General features: G+C 45.4%; 1 protein-coding gene, 1 long non-coding RNA gene and 1 pseudogene across 3 annotated transcripts in view; 1 reads left to right on the top strand and 2 right to left on the bottom strand.

The window, feature by feature from the left end:
• The window catches only part of PTPN13 (protein tyrosine phosphatase non-receptor type 13), a 159,943-nt gene extending 137,875 nt beyond the window's left edge, over positions 1-22,068 (bottom strand). The window contains exon 1 of the mRNA XM_066632158.1: positions 22,008-22,068. The gene's annotated coding sequence lies outside the window, so the exon portion shown is untranslated. The remainder of the gene's footprint in view (positions 1-22,007) is intronic.
• On the bottom strand, positions 11,292-11,411 carry LOC136656408 (5S ribosomal RNA; annotated as a pseudogene).
• Positions 22,069-22,482: 414 nt separating the features above from the next.
• LOC136656035 (uncharacterized) overlaps positions 22,483-24,751 on the top strand; it is a 42,056-nt gene continuing 39,787 nt past the window's right edge. For both annotated transcript variants that reach the window (XR_010794698.1, XR_010794697.1), the window contains exon 1: positions 22,483-22,896. This is a non-coding gene — a long non-coding RNA (uncharacterized lncRNA). The remainder of the gene's footprint in view (positions 22,897-24,751) is intronic.

Genomic DNA, 24,751 nt, shown 5'->3' with positions numbered 1-24,751 from the left:
CATCACCTGGTGCGGCCCCCCTCCCTACCCCCCCAGCAACATCACTGCAGAGGACTAAATAAAATTTCTGAGAAATAAGAGCAGCATCCTTTCCAACTAGTTACATGTATTTAGGATATTATATTTCAAAAAGCCCAGAGCACAGAATTCCCTTCAAATGCTGTATGCTGGTTAGAAACTGCATGCAATGCCAGAAAATGGGGTAGGGAAACAAGGCACCAGGACCTCCTCTTATGATGGAAGGCCAAGTGCACTGTAGCCAAAAACAGAGTTCATGGAACTTCCACAATGTGCAGACGATGAATCCTTCCGAATACTAGAATTACTGGACAATGGGGCGCATTATGCTCTTGGCTGCGCTGCAGGGACATAAAATAGCACAAACTCTTCTCTAAATGAACTTTCAAATTCCAAGTAGAGAGAACCAACCCAGACAACAGATCCTATTCCTCCATTATAACCTTCTCTAGGCGACTTCTGTAGAGAGAAGTCCCAAGGGCTGGGAAAAAGATATGACAAATATAAGAGAAAGAGCTGTGGTGTAAGCCAACATGTGGCAGCTGTGGTCAGGGACTGAAGTTATGTCAAATTTCTTACTTAGCTTATGCCCTGGAAGACACGGCAGAAGAGCCCTAAAAGAGTAGCAGCAAATAGGTCAGAAACAAAAGCCACAGGCACAAGTTTGAGGTTTTTAAAACAACAAAGTTTAAAAGTATAAAAAAGTAAAACGACATCAAAACTAGAATGATAGCAGCAGTAGAGAAAAAACAACATTGCAGCCTATAGCGAAGAGAACAACGTTTTCAATTTGTTTCTATACCAAAAGCATGTCTGAACAAGATGGTATTTCAGATGCTTGACTGACAACAGGGAGGAGGCTCCTTGAGGCCCCAGGTTTAAGAGTTCCACAATCCCATTGGCCCTGCCCCTTATGGCCACCAACTGCAATGTCATCCAGTGGCAGAACATGGAGCGCAGGCTTTGCCGTAGACCTGAGGGGCAGGCAAGAACATGAAGGAAAACAGTTCTTTACTTGCTCTGAATGCTTTAGGGTCAGGCTTTTAAGTAGCGTGCATCCTATAACACCCCCTGGCAAAGAGGTCCACTCCAAGTGAAGACACATGGAAATAACCCAGAATTCCCTGCTGTATTTTCCTAAAATCCCTTGTAAACCAATAAGAAATTGGTCCCTCTGTTACTTCTCATTCCTTAATCCAACATGTGTGCTTTCTATAATCAATCTACCACACAAGTTTTTTTGGGGGGAGGGGTGTGGGGGGGTTTAAAGTTTTTAATCACAACAACAGATAAAATTCAGTTGTGTGGCCCAATAAATTTTGAAGATCTGAAGCTCTTGCTTTCCCTTTTTTTCTTTTGACACCCACTGGGAACTCACATTTGCTAAGAGGCACACAGCCAATCTAAACACAAGATTGCTCTGATGTAGGTCAGCAGAAAATGGATGCAAGAGGAGCTGATAGAGTGTTAAAAGAACCCACATTACTTTAAAAACACTTAGGTAAACAAAGCCTGAGCCAGGGTGTACAGCTTAAATCAAAGCAGGCCCCAAAGTCAGGAATTTGGTGGTGGCGATGACAGTACATTGAGAGATCACCATCTGTATACAAGAAGCAGCAAGTTAGTTAGTGAATTAAATCTTTATTAGCTTGGCCAGTTCACCAGCTGCAGCCTTTTCTGGAGAGGTCTGAGCTAGCTAGTTATTCACGCTCTGGTCACTACATAGTAATGTAGTAATGTATGGAAACTTCCAACTGGTGCACAATGCAGCAGTCAGGTAGATAACCAAGCATGCATGATAGGATCATATCACCCTAGGTTAGCAGTTCCCAAACTTAGGGCTGTGACGCCTTCAGAAACAGGAAGTGTATGACAATGGCGCAAATGAAATGAGATGAACACATTCACTTCCTGGTTCCAAGGCTTAACAGTGGTAGGGGCTGATGGGAGGGCTTTTTGCAATGCAGGATTTTTGCTGTCTAGAGGCTCACACCGCGATCTGGCAGCTGGACAGCGGGCAGCTGGCAACAATCCAGCAAGCGACACACAGATTGGGAACCACTCCCCTATTACTTAGTGAACTGCATTAACTCTCAGGTTGTTTCCAGGTTCAATTTAATGTGCTAGTTATGACATAAAACCCTAAATGGAGACTTGAGGACCTCTTCCTCCCATATGTCTGAATCATTGCCGGAGGGCAGGATAACGATCCTCTGATCAGTAATCATAATAATAAAATAATGTCTTATACTGTCCATATTTAGCCTATGAACCAGAAGTGGAGACCCACTTCAAACCCTGGTTTCCAGTTCTGATTTGAAGGGAAACTGTGGTGTATGCAAAAACAGTTCATCTGTTTTGGAAACTACAGTGGACAATGCTTTGCCTGGATAAGGAAGAAAGATGGGGAATTGGAGTAAATGAAAGAAGCCTGCCTTCATGCTCTCAAGGCATGGGCAGAGTGTCCAAACAATTACATGAGAACCAAGTTGAGATTTCCATACGTCAAAAGCTAGAGATTTTAACTTTGAAAAAGAAAAACAGTTGAACACTCAAGGAAGAGAGTCAATGAACTCTGAGGAGGGCCTATCCATGGATGGCCTTCGAGTTGTCAATAAATGGGATCTATCTCAACTTAGAATACATATCCACCCACTTTTAAGTGAACAGCAGACAAAAAGGAAGGACACGTGAGTGCCCAAAATTCCTCTTCCCCCCACCCACCCAGTGGTGGCCAATCAGAAAACAGGCAGCACCCCAGACAGACAGGCAGAAGGCTGAGAAACGGGGTCTCACAAAAGATGGGGCGCCTTGGCCAAAACAACCACTGAAAGCTAGTCTCTGGTGAAATTTATTTGTGATGGCCCTAACAGCTGTTTTTAGAAAGTTATAGGGGTATGTTTTAGCTAAAATGCTGTGTGCATGCATGTGTAGATTCCATTAAGGACTCCCAACACCAGTTTTCCCCCTACAAGCAGTGTCAGAAAGACATCTGAAATTCTCCGAGACATTTGATATTTTGGTATAGAACGCACACCCTCGGCATGACTCCCTTCTGAGTTTTATCTATCCATCAGAAAAATTCTCTTAATATTTTTACTGAATCAGATAATATTTGACAGTTTCAAACGTCAAGTGACAACTAGGAGCAAGATAAGTCAAAACACAGAACAGAGTGATACCTGTAAGTAACTGATTAAATAATGACTCACCCAAACCTGGCTCTCCTCATTATTCCCCATGTTACACCTCCAGGCTGATTTGGCTGTTCAGGGGCATGCGATAAGCCAACTACAAAAGCTGCTCAATAAATGACAATGTGTCTCTGTAGTGAACTTTCAGTACTGCCCACTAGCAAGTCTTTATGAGGAGATAATCTTTAAATTCATGATTAAGGTCAGTCAAAGGATTTTTAATGGCTGAGCACACCACAGGAAAGGGGGGAGCAGCCACCCAGAACATGTAATTTAGAGGATTAAATGGTCTACTTTGCCTTAAAATGTGGGGTAGCCAGAAGCAAAGTGATCCACCCATTATACTTTAGAAGGGATCCAGTTGCCCAGACCCTCACTCTTAAGTCAAGTTTGGAATGCTCCTGGAGTTCTTCTGCAGATTTATACACACATATCATTTCTCTTCAAATAAGTGGACTAGCCCAATACGCTCTCTAATTTAAGGAACAAAGTTCCATCCCATTTAACAGCACGGGCATAAAAGCAGACTACTGAGAAAACACAGCGTCATATGCAATGTAACCATCTCCGAGCTGGATGGAGGCCTCCACTCTGCTGTACTCTTTCCAAAGTCCTCCATGGAGGCCCAAAAGGAGGATGGATAAGAAAAGAACAGGGGAAAAGAGTGTGTCCCTGTTAGACGCAACTCTTACTGGTGGGAACTGGAGGGTATACAGAGAGAAATGCAGGGAGGTGTAGGAATTGAGCACCCTCTAGTAACAGAAGCCTCTTGCGATACTGAATGCTGCTAAGCAAAATGACATACCGTGTTTCCCCGAAAATAAGACACTGTCTTATATTTTTTTGGCTCAAAAAAACACAATTGGACTTATTTTCAGGGTAGGTCTTATTTTTTTCAGAAGTCAGTCCTTTTATAGTTAGAAGGTGTGGAGAGCCTCAGAGCCCAGTAGGCAGGGTTGCCTCACTTGCTTCTTCCCACCTCTGTTCCTCCTCAGTGTCCTCTGCCCAAGGTAGCATAGCAGGTACTTTCTAGGTGGCGCACATAGGAGTGCAGCGTTCCCGGTCACGTTGTCCACCCACCCCTGCCCGAGGACCCCTTCCGCCCCCCCCGTCCCGTTCCTGATCACAACTAGGTCTTATTTTCGGGGTAAGTCTTATATTTCAGCAATTCTCAAAAAACACACTAGGTCTTATTTTCGGGGTACGTCTTATTTTTGGGGAAACAGAGTACTTGAATGAAATGCTGTGTTAACAAGAGCCTATCTCCAGATGAACGGACACTCATGTGCAAAACTATATAATTTTGGATTGCAGATGGAGGACTATACCACTGCCGCAACACAAAATCCTGCATATAGAAGACTAGCATGTCGGGAAGTAGTCGTCTCTTCTGCATGCAGGGAGTTTTTTGACTAACAATGGGAAGAATTCAATCATGCATTCCTGTACCTATAGCTGAAAAGGCACAGTCCATGCAATGTTATCACCCAAGAAGCCATTTGTTTAGAGTCTCTGGTTTACAAATAGCTTTGAAACTTAGCACAAACTCCAAGAACACAGATGTCCTGTCATACATTTCGTGCTACTAGAAATAATCAGGAAAAGAAAGAGACATGAGCATGCTGTTCTCAGCAGCAGCCATGTGTCTGCCAGAATATCTAGCTCCTGCCTCAGGGCTGCTTCTAGACTTCATCATGGAAATAGAGGAAACAGTGTGGAAGAAATAATTTAAATCCATATAGGTGAAAGATGTTAAACAAAATATGATGACAATTATGCAGACATTTGCATAATTACGCATTCCATGTGGATTATGGAAATATTTTGCGAGCCGCCTTGGGGGTCCCTAAATAGGATGGATGGATTTGGACTACAATCTTTCACACAGATATGAATGTCAGAAGTTGTGCCATTCTTACTCAGGTCATTGGCCATTGAACCAGAGCTGTCTACCTGATGATCTGCAGCCAGTCAGGGAGGGACCTTTCCTAACCCAAATCCAAGATTTGTTTAACAGGAAATGCCCGTGAGCTACTGCTTCTCCCAGCTGATTCAATACCAATGGATCCACAGCATTCAAAACTGCCCTGCAAGTTAGTTCTGAGCTGCACTCTGTCATCCTGCTGAGAAAGCCCACCAGGGTAGCCCTCTGTGCCCCTAGACTGCCTGCCTTCCACTCCGCCACTCCTCTGGGTACCTGCTGAAACTCAGCCCTGGGTACTTGACAAGAATTCCTTCCCACTGGAGTACCACCAATACCACTTTTTAAAAATAATATTGCAAGATGGTTCTGTTTACACTGATTTTTAGATGGTTGATTTTGGACTGTTGTAAGTTATTATGTGCTAAATCTCCTTTAGCTTTGACTTCTTCAAACACATTCTTCAGAATAGAGTAAACCAAGGCTTCTCAAACTAGGGTGTCGTGACACCCCAGCCTGAGGGCCCTGGCCTCTGCCCCCTTAAGGTGTGGGGCAGGGGGAAGCAGTGATGCGATCACATCACTAAGGGGGGGGTGCAGGGACTGGCATTTATTTACCAGTCCCTGCAGCAGCCTCCTGGTGGGGTGGGGAGACCTGCACGACCTTCCACAGGGCTCCCCAATATTCCAAAAGTGAAAGCGGAGCAATTGCGCTCCACTTCCAGTTTTGCGGAGGCGGAGTGCGATCGCTTCGCTTTCACTTCTGAAGGCTGGGGAGCCATGTAGATGGTCACGCAGGGCTCCCTGCACCTTTATTATTATTATTATTATTATTAACAGTATTTATATATCCCTGGGAGGCTGCTGCAGGCACTGGTAAGTAAATGCCAATCCCTGTAGCTCCCTTAGCAATGCAATCCTGGGAATCGCTTTGCTGCCTCCCCTCCATCCCTGCAAGGACTTACTGCGGCTCAAACTCTCCCAGAGAGTTTGAGTACTGCTGGGCTGAACAAAGACAATTAAACATTTGGAATTCTGATGGAGGAGAGGAACACACAGAGATGGTGCTTGCGGTATTAAGCACCACTGATTAGGGAGCTATTCCTTCATACAAATTGAAGCTAGCCTATCACTTACTACCGCTCAGCAGCGAATGTCCTTTCTGAATCTCATTCTGCTGTTCTACGCTATACTTACGTTAAAGGTTACATTTTAAAAAAAAGATCATTAAACAAGTTCATGAAATGACCACAGCCACATACCTGTGACAAATGACACAGATACATATTCAATGCTGTTAAAACCACACTTCCTCTGCCCTCAATTTAGAGCCATTACAATTTAGTGCCTCCATGAAATAGATTCAGGGTATGTTCAATACCCAACAACTTTAATATCAAATGATGACACATTTGTGAAACAGCTATTGCAGATCAAATGTCTATTGGGCCTATACAGTTTCATCATTATGAGGGTGCAGGGGTGTGGATCACATTGAGTGACGCACATGGCGGGGGGAACACCACTGTTAGCCAAAATTGTGAAAATCTTGGTATTTTTGAACAATACGATCATGTTCCCCAATATTTGTGCATTATCCCCAATTTGATGTGTAATTTAATGCAGAATGCATGTAATAAACTGCATTGAAATATCTGTATTCTATCAAAAGTTATGACCAAATAACCAGAAAAGGAAAACACAACTGCCTTCTATAACAAAAAGTGGATTTGCTTGACTCAAAACTGACCAATGAAACAGGTTGTTCTAAGAGCCAATGAGGTGTTTTGATGACACAGCAGGGAACAAATAAAGTGTCAGTATGAGTGAGCTCTCATTTCCATGATCAGATCTAATACTAGAATGCTTATTCAGTTGTTTGAGTGTCACAAAATTGACCATTGGTTTTTTTGTTGGTTGCTTGTTGGGTGACCTATACATTATAAATTTAAATAAAGTTAATGGGGGTTGCATCAACCCAATGATGCCACTGCATTTTGACTGGGTGTATGATTTCATAATTTATTCTGTATGGTCCAAGGAGAAGGTCCATCATGAGGGTGACACTATGAGCTCTCGCACCAGGTGACGCAAACCCCAGTGGCACTTCTAGGCCTACACTGGGAAGCCATAGTTCCATGTGCTATTGCCCCTTGTGGTGTGCCACGAAGGATACAGACTGGAGCATCACCCCAAACAGACAAAGATTTTACAGGTATTGGAATGACTCTACCCACCTAGGTTGGCCATTGGCTCTCCTCAACAGGAAGGGATTTAAAGATCTTCCTGTGCAGGCTGGAACTTTGGCAGAGTCCTGATAGTCTTCCTTAGTTCTCACATTGCTCCAACTTCTTGCATGACCCCGGCTCCCAATCAATGGAAGATTATGGCTCAGCTCTGACGTTATCATTTACAGAGCTTTCATCTCCAGATATCTCCTCAGACACATTACATTTCACAGGAGGAAGTTCACATGAAGCCCCACTGTTGAACAAGTAATAGTTTACTGAGCAGTAAGACATGGATAGGGGTAGGAGAAAACTTATTTTTTCATGGATTTTGGTGTTTTCCTAAAATTAGAAATGCAGAAAGCAGTGTTATATATTTTTATTCAAAATTTACATTATAATTATAATCACTTTAAAAGTGTACTAGTTAGGTGGTATAGTGTTATAGCAGAGGCAGCCACAATCATGACCCATGCAGCCCTCCTGCATTAAATAATATTTTTTTTACAGATTTCAGGGTTTTTTGTTTTTTGTTTAACAAATGGAAAGTAAAGAAAGCTTTGTTACGTGTTTTTATTTTGCTATCACCGTTGTCTCCCTCCTCTAGCTATGGAGGAACATATACAATAAATGTTTTACTCTCACCAACCAGAATGGCTCCCAAGGGGAGGGGAGGGAGTTGCTTGCATGGCACGTTTAAGCGCCTGCAAAACTTAGTGCTTTGCAATTCCTCTACCTATGCCACTACATGATGGTTCACCCCACAGTTGCTCTCGAGTTTCCTCTCCCTCGCACATACTGATGTTTTAGGATTGGGCAACTCTCTTAACTGTGCCTGAGGAAAAAAAAAACACAATTGGTACAGGGTTGAATATACAGCTGTTATTACTTTGAGCAGACAGAACGTGACTTATCTGTAATCTCAAGATTAGAGATACGTACTCTAATTTGCAACTTCTTGCTTTTGCAGTGGAACCTGTTCCCAGTCATTAATTCCATGCACTAACTGAGGTTTTCCCTTCCCTCTCTTAACCTAATTATGAAGTCTCTAAACACACTCAGAAGGCTGAATGTGGGCCTGCTCCCGAATCTATGGGACAGTATTTAGTCAAATGTGACAGCAGTGATTGATCCACAGAAAGATTAAATGGTAAATGTTCTGTGATCCCCGGCACCTTGATGCAGATGAAAAAAACAGACTGACTAATAAGAAATAAAACCTGACTAGCCAGGAGTTCTGCCCAGGTGTGCTATTGAAATTCAGCATGATTATAACACTTTCCACCCTTGCATTATTTGGCTAAGCCTGTTGTTTGAAGGAAAAGTATTGGAAGTTGTCGATCATACTGCCATTACGCTGAACTCTTCTGCTTAAGAGAATGACTAGAACAGTGTTTCTCAAACTGTGGGTCAGGACCCACTAGGTGGGTCATGAGCCAATTTCAGGTGGGTCGCCATTCATTTCAATATTTTATTTTGAATATATTAGACTTGATGCTACCATGGTAAGTGACTGCATTTGGGGAAATGTTACAGACCTATACTTTTAACAAGCTACTATGTATGTTCTTTTAAAAATGATAGTCAATGGAACTTACTCCTGGGTAAGTGTGGGTAGGATTGCAGCCTAGGATGGTTAAAAATGTTCCTGCTTGATGATGTCACTTCCAGTCATGACATCACTTCCAATGGGTCCTGACAGATTCTCATTCTAAAAAGTGGGTCCCGCTGCTAAATGTGTGAGAACCACTGCACTAGAAGCAATGTGAGGAAGTTGGTACGTATTTGCATTGGTGGCAAGATTCTATCTTGGCCAGTCCATTTCCTTTGTGTGCTAAGTCCAGACACCTGCTTCAGTCTGGAACAGTAGAAGGAGTTTTTTTTCTGCCATTAAGCAGCTGTTAGGACAGGGGCCCTGCCAGGAAACAATGCTGATAGCCTGAAAGAGGAGGCACAAGGCATGAAACTGTGATTGTGGAACAATACTGGATAGTGACTTATAGTAGCATAATTAGGGAGTGGGAGATATCACCATGGCTGTGTTGGTTTTGGCTTTTACAATATTTTGGTTGGATAACGGATACATATATAATCTATGTATTGTAATGTTCTGCATTTGTTCTTTTGTGGACTTTGGATAATAATATTTTTAAAAACCATGGGAATGGAAAACTATAAGGAACTTTCTGTACCAACTTTCTATTCTAACATTACCTTAAGGCAGTGATTTTCAACCTTTATTGTCTCACAGCACACTGACAAGGACTAAAATTATCAAGGCACACCATCCGTTTTTTGACAATGGACAAGGCACAACATGCTGTTGGTGGGGGGCTCACATCCCCCAATGGCCCTATTAAAAAATGTACCCCAAACTCCCACGGCACACCTGCAGACCATTCACAGCACACCAGTGTGTCACAGCACAGTGGTAGAGAATGGCTGATTTAAGGGCTTCTTCAAACATTTGCAAGGGACACATTCAGAAAACAAAATTGCAGAATAAAAGCAATATCTCTCAGTATGTTTATAAAAGAGATGATATTCATATTAAACAACTGGGTGATGAAAACATGGAAACAATGATTCTGCAGATTTACTATACATCTCCCACATGGTCCTTGGTGGTAAGCATATCTTGGTTCTTTTCCAGCAAGGGTGAGTCCATGGTTGGTCAGGACTATGCAAGTCCAGCAAAAGTCTGGGGCAAGAAACAGACAAGCAGGATTGAATCCCCTATCAGTTATTGAACAAGGGTGGTCAGAGACAGGGCCTTCAGAACCCTGGACAGGTCCCAGGGGGTAGACAACTTGTTCCAATGGCCTCTTGCTCCAAGGAATCACTTGCATCCCTTCCGGCCCAACTTCCCTTCCCACCAGGCTGTGGAGTGAGATTCTAATGCTCTCATTATCTCTCTGCCAGTCCCTGCCAGATATGTTGCCTCCATTAACAAATGGACACCAGAGAATGTGAAGCCCCTTGCATTAAGGGCCCTGATCCCTCAAGAGGTCCTTGAGTCAGTGTTCCTAAGGGTCCAGGTTCAAGCGGCCTCACAGACTCCAGGCAGTCAGGCTCAGGTGCAATGCACCTCCAGAGCTGGCACTGGTTTCCTTGCCTAGCTGACTCCCTTCCATGCCCAACACTCAGCTGCCACTCAAAGGCTGAAGTCAGCACTTCATTTCTCCAACACATGGTCTATCCCACATCATCCCTGATCTCCACAAAGAACTACACTATAGTGTATGGTGCACTATGGTATGCAGACCACATACCATGTGCTACAAAAGAAAAGCAACAACACAGAGTAAAAAGACTCTGTTCCTTGCTTTACACCTAAAGCTCCCTGGACAACTTTCAAGACATGGTGAATCTATTTGCTCCTCCTGCTAGCATTATTTATTTATTTAATTTATTTATACAGGTATTTATATACCGCCTTTCTTTGGTCGTCAGATTTCTCCTCAGACTTTAATCCAAGGCGGTTTACAAAGGCAGGCTGTTCTAACCCCGTAGGGATTTTTACAATTGAATTGCTCTAGTCTTTCATAGAACTCCTCCTTCCAGCTGGATTCCTTCCCGGCCTGGCCTCTCTCTGGCCCTTCGCCTCCCACGCTCCACTTGACGGCAACTCCTCTCTGCCACCGAGGGTCAGCTCGTCAGTATATCAGCGTGTTGTCAGTTCTTGGGTACTTCTGGTTGTTTCGAACTGGCAGCCTCAGATCTTCAGGCATGCAAGGCGGCAGCTCTACCAACTGAGCCAGACCTCCTGCCCATTATATGGGTATGCACGTCTTTTGAGCAAGCAGTGTCATTCTCAGGAAATGACAAAAACCATTCACAATTAAAGAAGTATAGTCAGATCATGCTTAATTTTGTTTCATAATCCTTTTGGAATGGTTGGCAACCTTCAGTCTCGAAAGACTATGGTATAAGCCTACAGCACCCAGTATTCCCAGGCGGTCTCCCATCCAAGTACTAACCAGGCCTGACCCTGCTTAGCTTCCAAGATCAGACGAGATTGGGCATGTGCAGGGTAACAGTTGCTGCTAGGAAAAAATTGGGGAAGAATAATTGGAGACAGAGACAAGTTGCATTTTCTACACACGCCAGAATTTCGGCGCAAGATAAGGATTGCACAAATTCACCTCATTGTAACTTGAGCCTAACCCACCCTTTTAATACAGCTGGGAAGGAGACTTAACAAGGAAGGAAACAGGTGTGTATTCTATTAAAACTGTTGCATCCATTTTCAGTGTATCATCACTTCGCCTGTAATTTCACAGAGGCAGCCTAGCCACCCAGGATGTCTTTCAACGCATGACATTTTTATACAAAACTCCAAACACGTTCAGACATGTCTCTCTCGCTCTCTTTCTCCCAGAAGCGGGTATGAAGCAGTAACACAATGATTCAATGTTCAAAGATGACCATGTCATCTGTGATTCAAGGCCAGATCCAGGTTATTTCCAAAAACCCATCACTCTGATGAACAGGAATTTCCTCATCCCACCTAAAGAAACACATTTTGTTTAGAGACTGCTGCTTGTCAGAAAGCACGACTTCCTTATTTTACAGAACACAACACTTGGGGTATTTTGGTCCATAAATAGGGCCTATTCAGCTATTAACCATTTTCTACCCAGGAGGAGTGTTAGGCACCAGAAGTGTCAAACTAGGGATTCTGGCAGAGGGATTTAAACTGCCTTATTCCTTAAGCCAACACTTCAGGTTGATTGAACACAAGGAGAACTTCTGACCCTTTCTGATGGCTTGCAGTGCCACCACTGCAGGTGGCAGAGAAAGGTAATGCAGCTTCCCAGCCCAGTGGTAAAAAAGCAACACAAAAAGGGCAACAGATTCCCATCTGGCCCTACTAAACTGCAGATTCTGGCATGGCTTCTAATCTGAGATCTTTGTCTGATCTTCCTGTTGAGCCATCAGCTTGCTTTCAATCCCACAGCCCTGACAATGGTATCAGACAGAGCCCTTGGGTTCAACCACCCTGACAATTATAAAGCATAAAGTACAAGAGATTGTCCACTTTTTTTTAATACAGGATCTCTGATATGGAGAGGGGAAGGTTACATCCAAATAACTGCAGAGATTCCCAGAGCACTGTTACTGCCTACCCACAGTGAGAAAAACAGGGAGGAGCACGTGAAAACAAGGTTTATTCCCTATCTCATCCTGACAGCAACATAATGTCTGAATAGGCCAGCAGAAGGAACTGATTACAAAAGTGGATATATACAATCTTCATTCACAGAGGTCCTCAGTTCCCTATGTGAAGCATTCTAATGGGTGCCAAAGCACCAAGCTGCAGGAGAAAAGAAGGAACAGTCCACAACCTGAGAGTTAACATGACTTCTTAGGGCTCCAGAACACCCCAGCTCATTCTACTCCATGGTGCTGTGGCCACCAGTGGCTTGGTGCTGCTAGAGAAGGAGCAGGACCAAGAACACAACATCAGCTTACCTCCTGGGCAGAGTTCTAGAGACACTATCACCAGTGAGCTCATTTTCCTTTTCTTTTATAAATGAGGTTATGTTTATGACATTATTTGAGTTCAGTGTACCTCTGTTATTCCCTAAGTTGTTACTATTCCTTTTAGACCAGTGTTTCTCAAACTGTGGGTCGGGACCCACCAGGTGGGTCACAAGCCCATTTCTGATGGGTCCCCATTCATTCCAATATGTCATTTTAATTTTAATATATTAGACTTGAAGCTACCATGGTATGTGACTGCATTTGGGGAAATGTTACAGATCTGTTCTTTTAATAGACTACTGTATATTTGATAGTAAATGGGACTTACTCCTGTGTAAGATTGGGTAGGATTGTAGCCTAGGATTGTTAAAAATTTCCTGTTTGATGATGTCACTTCTGGTCATGACATCACTTCCGGTGGGTCCTGACAGATTCTCATTCTAAAAAGTGGGCCCTGGTGCTAAAAGTGTGAGAACCACTGTTTTAGACTATGAACCCCATGGAACTGTTAACACGTAGAAAGCGCACTGTAAACTATTGTAAGGCCACAGGATGGAGCAGGATATAAAGGAAACTAATCCAGATATCCATTTATATCAGCCATAATATTAATCTTTTTCCCCCTATCTTCTCTGCGCTGTGGAGCAAAAAATACTTCTGAGAAGTCCTAACCTTCTTCATCAGATGACTGCATTAATTGTCAATCTCTCCCTCCCACTTCATTATTAACTGAAGTAAACCTACACAGAACGTTGAGATTTTTTTTTCCCAGGTGCTCTTGGCTTACACAATAGAAAAATACAACTTAGCCTAAATTTTGTCTGTTTTTCCTCTCTTGTTACATTATTCTATTTCCCCTGGTTAACATATGCTATGGTTAGGAGTTAGAAACCATAGGAACTTAAGAAGAGCCCCACTGGATCAGGCCAAAGGCCCATCTAGTCCAGCTTCCTGTATCTCACAGTGGCCACCAGATGCCACCAAATAAGAATTGCACCAAGTAAGAGTTACAGGGACTGATAAAGAGACAGGACCTGCCATGCAAAATGGACTTATGAGAATAACTAGTGCTGAGTTATTTATCCAAGTAGGACTCTAATAACTGAATATTGCAGCCATTGCTAAATAGAAGTAGTTCAGGGTATTTTAATTACGAGTGCTATAAGCCAGTGCTATAAGAACCCTTCAAGGAGGGAGGTTAGCTCAACGTTAGACCATATGTGCTACATGCAGAAGGTCCTTACCTCAGTCCTTGGCATAATTTTACTTGGCATACTGGCAGAACTGCTGCCAGGCAGTATAGACAATATGGAGCTAGATGGACCAACGGTTTGATCCAGCTCCACATATATATTTGGCATATTAGATATTTGGCAGTCCCTCTGTAGTCCTGATTGTATTATACAACTCTGCAAGCGTTACACACAGTGCAGAAATTTGTTACTGGGGTCAGAATTCATCTAATTAAGAAGTTCAGCTCTCACTTAAACCCACATTAACATATTTCTAGCCCTTAAGACTGCAAAGATCATATTTAAAGCTTACGGGCAATGCCCAGAACTATATCAGATCTGAGGTGGGTGGACGGGACAGACTGAGCAGGAATTCCAGGGGTTCCAGTGCAAGTATTAATTGCCCTGTACAGGTCTTCGCTCCTCCTCATGACAAGCAGAAGCAAAATTATGCAATGTGTATAATTATATACAATCATTAATGTAAGTGGGAACAGAAGTATAAGTGTTGGGGATGGGTGAGGTCAAATTACAGCCGCCTTTCTAGTCGAACAACAAAACTGGCGAAATGTTTGTGGACGATAACAGAGATGGAAGCTTGGGGACATGAGCCGATTTTGGTCTGAATGCCTTGTAGGTGTGGTTGTAGACTCCACCTCTCAGGACAGAAGGTGGAGGAGTAATGATACTTGGCAGAAAAACTTAATAATCCCTGATTCTGATTGTAATCTTCCACAAGGGGGAAAAAAAGCAGCAAGCATACTACAAAATACCATATATGCCTGCAGGACACTCAATACAGACAAACAATTTATGTTTTGGTAACATGTCTTCTATGTGTCATTTTCCACACACTGTGTCAATAATACTCTTAAGTGCCAAAGGAACAGCTTGAACAAAATTACAAACTTGCATAGAGAATAATTAACAAAGAGAAACACAAAGAAAGAAAATTGCATAAAGAATTAAAGCCACAGAAATTAAGGGCCAAATCCTAATGTGCTATAAGGCACGTTTGCAGGCCTAGGGCCAAAAAAGCACCAGAGCTCCGCTGCTTGGAAGTCACACGGACCACTGGGCAGCGGAGAGGGGGGTGGGGGTGAGGCGAGGCCGGGAGGAGGCGTTCCAGGGCGGGGGGAGGTGGAGGTAGGACAGGAAGCGGGCAGGGAGGAGATGTACCAGGGAGAGGAAGTAGGGCGGGAGGGAGGCAGGACTGGTGGAGGTTTGCTCCACCAGATCCTGAGCCTCGTTGTTGGGCTATCCGCCCGACAGGGAGGCTCTAAATTCTACGCTGGCCCTTGGGTCATTGCAGAATCGAGTAGCCCCATTGCGGGGCTACTCGCTTCTTCTGAGGAGGCAGCAGTGGCTACCTGGGGCACGCCAGATGTTGCGGCAGCCATTTTCCGCACCACCACAGCCCCGTGCACCAGGCAGCTCAGGATTGGGCTGTCAATTTCTATCCTCTGGCTCAGAAGTGTTGGTTTAGAGTTTGAAACCTGATTAATGCAAACTCTCTGGAACTGAGATATTCTATCAAATTTCAGCAGACAGACTTCTGGACTGCCATCTCCTTGTTGAGAACTGTATGGAACATTCTTACAATTTGGTTCAACACGTGCTTCACAACCCGGGCACTGTATGTCCCGCTAGGGTTAGCAAAATACGAGTGGGTTGGCTGCATAAGATGGAACAGGGAGGAGCACTTGCTGAAATTTTCACAAAAATGGATTCCACAAAGACCTTTGCCATAGTGTAACTGATCAGAGAGATTCATGCATTTTTTCTTTAAGTGTTCAGCAAAGATGTACATCTTACATTTTCAAGCATATGTGAACAACAAGCAAGGACAATGTTGTAAATGTACATATATTAAGTCAGATGCTAGCAACAAGAGAGAAGTTCTCCTCTGTAGCAACACCACTATTATGGAACTCCCAATACAACTGAGAGCTATGCCCTCCCTGGTAGACTAAAAATCCCCTTTTTTCTGGTTGGCTGCCCCATCTTAGTTAAGGTTGAATACTGCTTGGTCATTCAATTTGGTTTGTTTGATTTAATTGAGGGGATTACAATATTTTGGTAGGTTTTAGATGCTGCTACTATCTTTTTGTGTCTTAAGACTATGCTGGCATTTGCTTTTTACTTTTATTGTATTTTAAATGAACATTGTAAACCACCCTGGATGCCTCGTTATCAGGGGAGGAAGGGCAATGCACAAAATAAATTTGTCCACTTAGTCAGAATTGGCTGTGGCTCCAAATTGAGGCGATTATGGTGGCACATCTAATTTTGCCACTGCATACTGTGGGTTGAAAGGCCCCCAGAAGTCACCTTCCTGCAGAAAGACAGTCATGCAAGTCAGGTCTGATTTATGCACTTTTCCTACTGCAGATCCAGAAGTCAGTGCTGTACTTGATTTCAACTTCTTTGGCAAGATACAGCTTGCTGGTAAATAATGACAGATTCTACTGTCGAGAAAGATTCCTTCTGGAATGCCACTCAGTTTAAATTCATTGATGCATCTGCTTGCATGGAAGATAACTTTTGGGTTGCTCAATGTCATTATCATACAAGTGAGCACAAGAACAGTTGCAATTTTTCCTTATCGTTTTTGCTTAATGAAGGCAGACAAGTTTAGAAAATGCAAAGGAATTTGGAAATCTGACTTACATAAGCTCTCTGCAGGGGTCCCCGACCTTCAGAAAGTGAAAGCGGAGCGTTCGTGCCCCACAAAACCGGAAATGGAGTGCAATCACTCTGTGTTCACTTTCTAAGGCTCAGGGAGTCCCGTAGAGGGTCGGACAGGGGTTCCCGCACCCCCGGGAGGCTGCGTCAGGGACTGCTGAGTACATGCCAGTCCCTGCAGCCCCCTTAGCAACATGATCCTGGGCATCACATCGCTGCCTCCCCCCTGCCCCTTAAGTGGGCAGAGTCTAGGGCCCTCTGGTTGGGGCGTCATGATGCCCTATAGTTTGAGAAGCCCTGGTCTAGTCACTAAAGCCATCAAACTACAACAAAACAGAGAGACAAGAGCTATCAAATAGCAAGAGTCAAATGATGGCAAACACATATTAGAGAGGGGAGAAGACAATCCTCTCAAGGCAGACAGTTCCACATCTTAGGTGCCAAGTCGGCCTTCTCCTAGGCTTCAAAGAGTGACGAACCACACACACTACAGGAATCCACTCTTAAAGGGAGTCCAGTGCGTATTGCTAAGATCAGATCTGCCTTCCTGCAAAACAGATGCAGCCAACTCCACCAGGCTAAACTGGACAAAGGCAGGCCTTGCCACACTGCCACCTGGGCATTCAGGCAGAATTCCAGGTCAAAGATACTGTGAACCAGTAATACATCAGTGTCCACTGCAGTAAATACATCAAGGGTAGGTCTGGGTCTCTAATTCTCCAGGACCTGCAATGGATAGCCCTAACTGCTCATAGCTTCTCCTTGCATGTGACATGCCCATAGTACACTTAAAGAAAGGCATCTTCAAAATTAACAGGCAATCCTAACCAACTTTCCAGCACTGGCCTAGCCGCAATACAGCCCCAAGATAAGGTATCAAACATGCCCTTACCCTGAGGAGGCCCCCCTGACCGCCTCCCCACTGCAGGATGCAGTGCACACCACATTGACACAGCTATGTCTGTGCTGGAAAGTTGGTTAGGATTGCACCCTTAGTGTGAGAAAACTACCAATACTAAAACATTTGCCACTGCAAACACAAGTGCCATATACAATATGAACTATCTGTTCCTTTAGTCAAAAATCCCACTTTCTGGAAAAAAGGTTGCTAAGAACAACACTTACTAGCCCATATACACAGCCTTTTCAGCCCTGCGCTCTCGCTCTCTCTCTCTCTCTCTCTCTCTCTCTCTGTTAAAAAAAACAATTTGAAGCAACACACAAAGAGCATATTTGTATTAGATAATGCAAATATAAAAAGCAATAGGATCACACCACAACCAAAGTCTATCCTTAAAATGTAGTATTTCTTGCCTGTTCCAAATCCAGCAAATCACACCATCTTGAGTACCTGAGGGTGTGCATGCGTTCAAAGCTTTGAACTGATTGGGATGGAAAGTTCAATCACATCCTTCAACATCACTTAACTAGATGAGCTACTAGGCTAGGGAGCAAAGTCTTTACACTTACACTGGAGCCCATGTGTATCAAGAGGCCACAAGAGAGAGATAATACAGGGCCAAACACTACACTGTGATAAGCAAATGCCTGGGTACCAATCAACCTCCCAGCAAGGTAAGGAAAATACTACAGAAAACAGGGCCATAATCACATCCTGATGAGTTCCTTCACGCTTGAGCCCATTAATAACTTTCTTCTTCAAGATGCTGGGATTAGGTAGAGACTCCCCACTTTAGGGAGCATAAGAACATAAGAACGTAAGAACAGCCCCGCTGGATCAGGCCATAGGCCCATCTAGTCCAGCTTCCTGTATCTCACAGTGGCCCACCAAATGCCCCAGGGAGCACACCAGATAACAAGAGACCTCATCCTGGTGCCCTCCCTTGCATCTGGCATTCTGACATAGCCCATTTCTAAAATCAGGAGGTTGCGCATACACATCATGGCTTGTACCCCATAATGGATTTTTCCTCCAGAAACTTGTCCAATCCCATTTTAAAGGCATCTAGGCTAGATGCCAGCACCACATCCTGTGGCAAGGAGTTCCACAGACCAACCACACGCTGAGTAAAGAAATATTTTCTTTTGTCTATTCTAACCCGCCCAACACTCAACTTTAGTGGATGTCCCCTGGTTCTGGTATTATGTGAGAGTGTAAAGAGCATCTCCCTATCCACTCTGTCCATCCCCTGCATAATTTATGGGGATAGCAGAGGGCACAGTCCACTAGCAGCTGGAGGACGATAGTTGGATCCCTCAATGCTGGCTCGACCCAATTGGGAAGAGTGCTCTATAGCTTGCCCAGCCAAGTTTCTCTAGACAAGTTTGCTGCAGCCCCCAAGCAGGGCTTCTTACAAAAAAAAATAACCCCCTGAGCCCTTGGGGTCATCCCCTGGCTCACTTCCTCTAGCCTGGGTTGCCCCTTCCTCCCTTGGAGCTGTCCCACTAAGGTAAGCAAGCCCTCCTAGGCAGCTAGGACTTCCCCTAGCACCACATTGTCCTTCTCCTCTTCTGCCTCTGTTTGCCCTCCATGCACTTCCTCAATCTTTTCCCTTTTTGCCTTCCAGTCTTGCACATTCACTATCTTCCTGTGGCTTTGGCATATTTATTCTGCTCCCTCCATTCTTATTGTCTCCTCTCCTTCATCTGACTGCTGTCCCAGCACCTTTCATAGATTAGTACCACTAGCCCAGTCCCTTATCTCCCCAGTCACCAGCAGTTGGAACTTTGGCCCTTACCATGTTCTGGCTGGTTGGGCTTAATGAAGATGTCACCACCATGATCCACAGTGTACAGCTTTTTGTGATGTTTCCTTGCTCCTCCCCAATCAGCCAGGGAACAAAATGAGGTTCAACAAGCCACAGAATCCAGGAGACTAGGCAAGGAGGGACTTCCAGGCCCAGAAACTATCCAGTTTGTGCTTGCAGCAGAGGACATATTTTTCATGCAGAAGGGCCCAGCTTCAGTATTTTCGGCTAAAGCAGAGAAAAATTCTATCTGAAACCTGAAAGTGCTTCTGCCAGTCAGTGTGTGCAGTATTCAAAATAATGGGCCAAGCGTCCGACTCAGTATAAGAGAGGTTCTTATGTACTTAGAGAGTTAGTATTTTAACTATCACATTCAAATGCTATGTTTATAAAAAAAAATTCAGAGTGTTAAGATCTGAAGAATAATAAAAATGAAAAATATAGCACCTTCCTAACTTGACAGAAAAATCAAACATCTTTTCACTGCTATTTTTTTAAAGTATGCCTTGAATTTTTCCAGATGCAAACAGTCAAAACACCAGCAGACAGTTTGGCAAAAATTCCCTCTAAACCCCGGCCATGTTTCAAGCACATCCAATTCACTTCATCAAGAAGATGCTTTCAATACACCAAGAGATGACATCCAGATCTATGGGGCCTGCAGTTTTGGTTGCCCTACATTTCAGTAGGGATCCACCCAACAGACAAAACCGGTTGCCCTGTTTTAATTCCCAGCAAACCAGAGGAGTACAGAGCAGCTCCTGGCGGTTCTCTATGAAGTCACTGCCTTTGTTGTTTTTAAAGCATACAATTTAGAGACAACGACACACTCGCCAACATGAGAGAGATTATGCTGTGGTTTTGCGGAGGTGTTGATTGCAGGCAGATAAATATCAAGAAAAACCCATATTATTTCTCATCACTCCCCAGCAGATTCCTCCTTCAGCTTCCACGTTTCTCCCACAATCTCATCCTCTCTCCAGCTCTCAAAGGATTGCAATGAGAATATTCCAGAGTAAGAGAGGCTACCATCAATATCAAAGGCTACCACACCAAGGTCCACAGAAGAAAATTCAACAGAAATGATTCTCAGCCAAAGTCTCTATCCAACTTTCAGCATCTCCGTTTTCCAGATTCAACTTTTACTCCCAAACATTTGCTGCTTTGTGAAACCTCAACAGTTCAGCTCGGCGCTGAGGTTTTTGGACAGGAAGTCATGGAAAACCATAACAACAACAGCAAAAAAGAGTTTGCATCATATTCTCTTTCCTCCCTTGCATTCTTCTGAGGAGACACCAACTTTTCCACAATCATTTTTTTTTTTAAAGAAATGAGAAACAGGCACACAGGCCTGCTGGTTGAAAGAAACAGGCGTGCAAAATGGAGTGGTGAACACACACAGACACACACACACCTGTACCAAAGTATCTTTGCACGCTGCTCATAAACAACCCCTCTGAAAATGTTCATCCCAACCCAGGCATTTCCCTTCCTATCCTGCCCTCCAAGTCCTTTGCTAAGCAGAAAGTTCTAGACAAAGTCCCTGGTCAGCAGAAAACAGCAGGGAAAGCACAGTCTTTAGGGCTCCAGTCCCAAAACTTTTTGGGCGGTCCTTTCCCTGTTACACCTTCCAGAAGTCCCATTTCTGGAAAGACAGCAGGAGAGATGGGTTGTCTCATGGGTGATCCCTTCACATCATGTCATTTCTACATAGTGGTACAGGTGATGCCCTGCAGTGGCATAGCTAGAGGGGGGCAAAGCTTGGCAAAGAGGGGGTGCCAAAAGGGGGTGGGAAGTCTTGCAGGGAGCTTTGCCACAGAGGGGGTCCCATTCCCTTCGGAGCCAGTCCAGGCCAGGGGAGAGCAAAACTCAGGCATTCACCTCTGTTTTGCTCCCCCCTTGCCCTGGAATGGCTCTGAAGGGAAGGGGGGACCCCTTGCATGCTGCTATGAGGCTCCCTGCTAAACCTAGCACTTTGCCCCCTCTAGCTACGCCACCGATGCCCTGACATCACCCACAACCACCCTTTCCAAGTGTCAATGATCCTTTAAGAAAACAAGGGACCTCATAATAGCTTCTGGACTTGCTTGTTCTCCCAAACCCCCCTCCCATCCCAACCAGAGCAGCCCCCCCCACTCATCCCCCCCCCCGTGGTCTGAAGAAGGAAACTCTCTCCCTCTCACTAGTGGCGTAGCCGGGGGGGGCAAAACACTGAGTTTGGCAGGTCCCTTCCTCACCGCTTTGGAGCCCTTCCAGGTAAGGGGTAGAGCTCCAGCTCCCCCCTCCTGGAAGGACTCCAGAGGGAGGGCCCCAGGCACGCTGCGGTGAGGCTCCCTGCCCAACTCAGCGCTTTGCCCCCCTCTGGCTACGCCACCGGCTCACACACCTTCTCTCCCGTCCATCCTCAGTATGCACCACTCCCTCCCCCCGGGCAGTCTCCAGCTCAGTGAAGGGGGGAGGGCTGGGAGCTCAGTGGGGGGGGGGGAGACTAGGAGCCCCACGAGGGGGGGGAGGCTGGGACCCAACTGTGCTTACCGGCTGCTGCGTGGAGAGCCTGGAGCCTGCTGCGCTGGAGAGGGCAGCGCCTCTCCTCCTCCTCCTCCCCCCCTAAGTGGGGGAGCCCCCAGAGGGGCGGCGCAGGAGCTGAGGGGGCGGCGGGACGGGCAGCATCTCCTAGTGGGCGCGCGCCCCCCTCGCGCCCTCTCCGCAGCCTGGCGGCGCCGTCCTCGCTCCCCCCGAGCCCGCTGCAGGGGCTCCCCGCGAAGGATGCAGGCTCCGGCGGTGGCCCCTTCCTGGCCGCAGCAGCAGCAGCAGCGCCGGCTGCCCCGGGTGTGCGCGCCAGAGCGCGTCTCCAAGGCGCGCAGCCGCCTCTCCGCCCGCTGCCACTCACTCACTCACTCCCTCCGGCAGCCGCGGAGAAGCTGCTGACACAGGCGGGCTGGGCTGGGATGCAGCCGGCGCTCCCTCCGCCCCTGCACCGTCCCGCCCCGCTCCGCTCGGGGGCCCCCGCAGGTCGAGCGCTCTCTGGTTACGCACCAGCCTCCGGGCCTGCGCGCTCTTGCGCCCGCCTCGCCGAGCAGGCTGCAGGCGCGCGGCGGGGGAGGGGACGGTCTCTTGGTAGTGCCCTCGCGGGATGGGGTCGAGCAGCAACAACAACAACCACCACCACCACAACTATTAGGACCCCCATGACTCCAAACTGCAGGAGACAAACAGCCCAAGCCTCTGCGGGTCTACTCTGAAGTAAGTCGCGTTAGAGTCAAGGGCACCTACTCCCAGGAAAGTGTGGCCAGGACTGCGCCCTTTGCAGACTTGGGTTGGGGTTGTGCAACAACAGCAACAAGAACCACCACAACTGTTATGGTCTTCATGATTCCAAGCTGCAGGAGACACACAACCCAAGCCTCTGCGGGTCTACTCCGAAGTAAGTTCCGTTAGAGTCAATGGGACTTACTCCCAGGAAAGCGTGGCTAGGATGGCAGCCACAGTTGTTAACTGGGGTTGAGCAATCGGTACAAGTCTCAACCTGAGACCGAAGTATCAGCTAGGTGGATGTTGGCCTATTCTTATTATTAGACCTAAGCATCAACAAGGTATCAGCCTATTATTAATTATTATTATTTCTCATATCACACCTCCTGATTCTTGTCAGAGAGAGCAAAAAAAAAAGTTACCATGGAGCCTGGCACTAGTGAAAGCTATTTTTGAAGAATTGCTAGGAACCTGAGCAGGACAGGGTCACTATCTTCTGGTACCTGAAGGGATACACCAGATGCCTCCCCCTTTACCTGGTGATGTTCTAGTCTGTAGTCTTCAACTTTTTTCATCCTCATAAGTTGCCACAACCCCACAACTGAGGCTTCATGACCACATTGGGGTTTTATATTGTAAGCTCCTCAGAGTTTTTTAAAACTGAAACCCTGGGTACAAATGCTTTAATGCATAAATAAAAGAAACCTAGGGATGTTAACTTGGAAGTAAGCATGGAAGTGCTTCCTTTAGCACAACCCCTTAAGTCCTCACCCCATAACTGTCACTAATCCTGTAACTGAAATAAATGCATATTCTTCCCATCTGCGCTCCTGACTCAATATAAGTTCCCACTCCCCCCATGTTGAATTTTCATCTATAAGCTCCCTGGCTTAGAAGCCTGTCTTCTTGTATTTTGAAAGGTGGTACACACATCAGTGGCATTATATCAGTAAACTTAAGTTCGAGCAGATTAACTGTTTAAAATTGTGCTCTGCATTGGTGGCTGGGGTTAAAGGTGAACCCCAAGAACAGGTTGAAGACCTTTGACCTACATGGCTGTAGAGACAAGTCCTAAGAGAGGTTTCCCAAATGGCAAAAGACACCACAGCGTGAGGTTTTAAACCATAATACCAAAAGCAAAGAGAGTTCTCCCAAATAACTCTTTTATCAGTTAAGATAACAAAGACTTGCTGAAACCACCTCTGGGCAAGGTATCCTCTCAGATCTTCATTTCCTCAGCTGTGGCTGTAAGTGAGAAGGAATGTGGTTTGTGTGAATGTCTAATTCCTTTCCCTGGGAGTTATGAACTAAGTGGGCTGCACCAGGGCTGGCCACCTCCTGGTGTCTGAGGCAATATGCCAAAGGCTTACCTGGTGATATGCCAGCCAGCCTTGCTTCATCCTACTCCCCATGGAAAAAGACAATGAGGGATGGAGCAGAAGATGGAGGAGAGGATAATGGCGGGCTAGAGTGTTGGTGATACTTTAGTCCACCAGTCTTCTCCCCTCTCCAGTTTTGACCCCTTCATCCTTTTCCAATCCAGTGAGCAAGAGAACAAGGAGGAGTGGAGATGAATGAGTAGAGTGGATGAATGAGTGGAGATGAATGAGAAGTGAGCACCTCCCACCTGGGTAGCACCTCCTGTTGCCTACTTGAGTTGGCCTCATGGTGATCTGGCCCTAGGCTACAGATATTTATTTATTATCTAAATAACGATTTATACCTCACCTTTCCATTTAAAAATGCACATGGAGGAAGCCAGTCAGATTTCAGCAGGGAGGCCACTCTAAATTTGTGGAGCTGCCTCCAAGAAGGTCCTGACTCTAGTACCACATAAGAACATAGGAAGAGCCCTGCTGGATCAGGCCGAGGGCCCCTCTCTCTTCAGGAGAGAGTGAACTTCAGCGCTGCCAGGGATACCCCTTTTCTCAAGGGCAAATTAACAACCACTTTTGACTGCTTGGCAAGTTCTCCCCAGGGAGATCTCATATAAGCCAAGCCAGGCAATGATCAGGTGGGCAAGCAGA

Source organism: Tiliqua scincoides, chromosome 6, assembly GCF_035046505.1.
Source record: "Tiliqua scincoides isolate rTilSci1 chromosome 6, rTilSci1.hap2, whole genome shotgun sequence".
In the NCBI taxonomy this organism is placed as follows: Eukaryota; Metazoa; Chordata; class Lepidosauria; order Squamata; family Scincidae; genus Tiliqua; species Tiliqua scincoides.
This window is presented reverse-complemented; position numbering and strand designations above follow the sequence as displayed.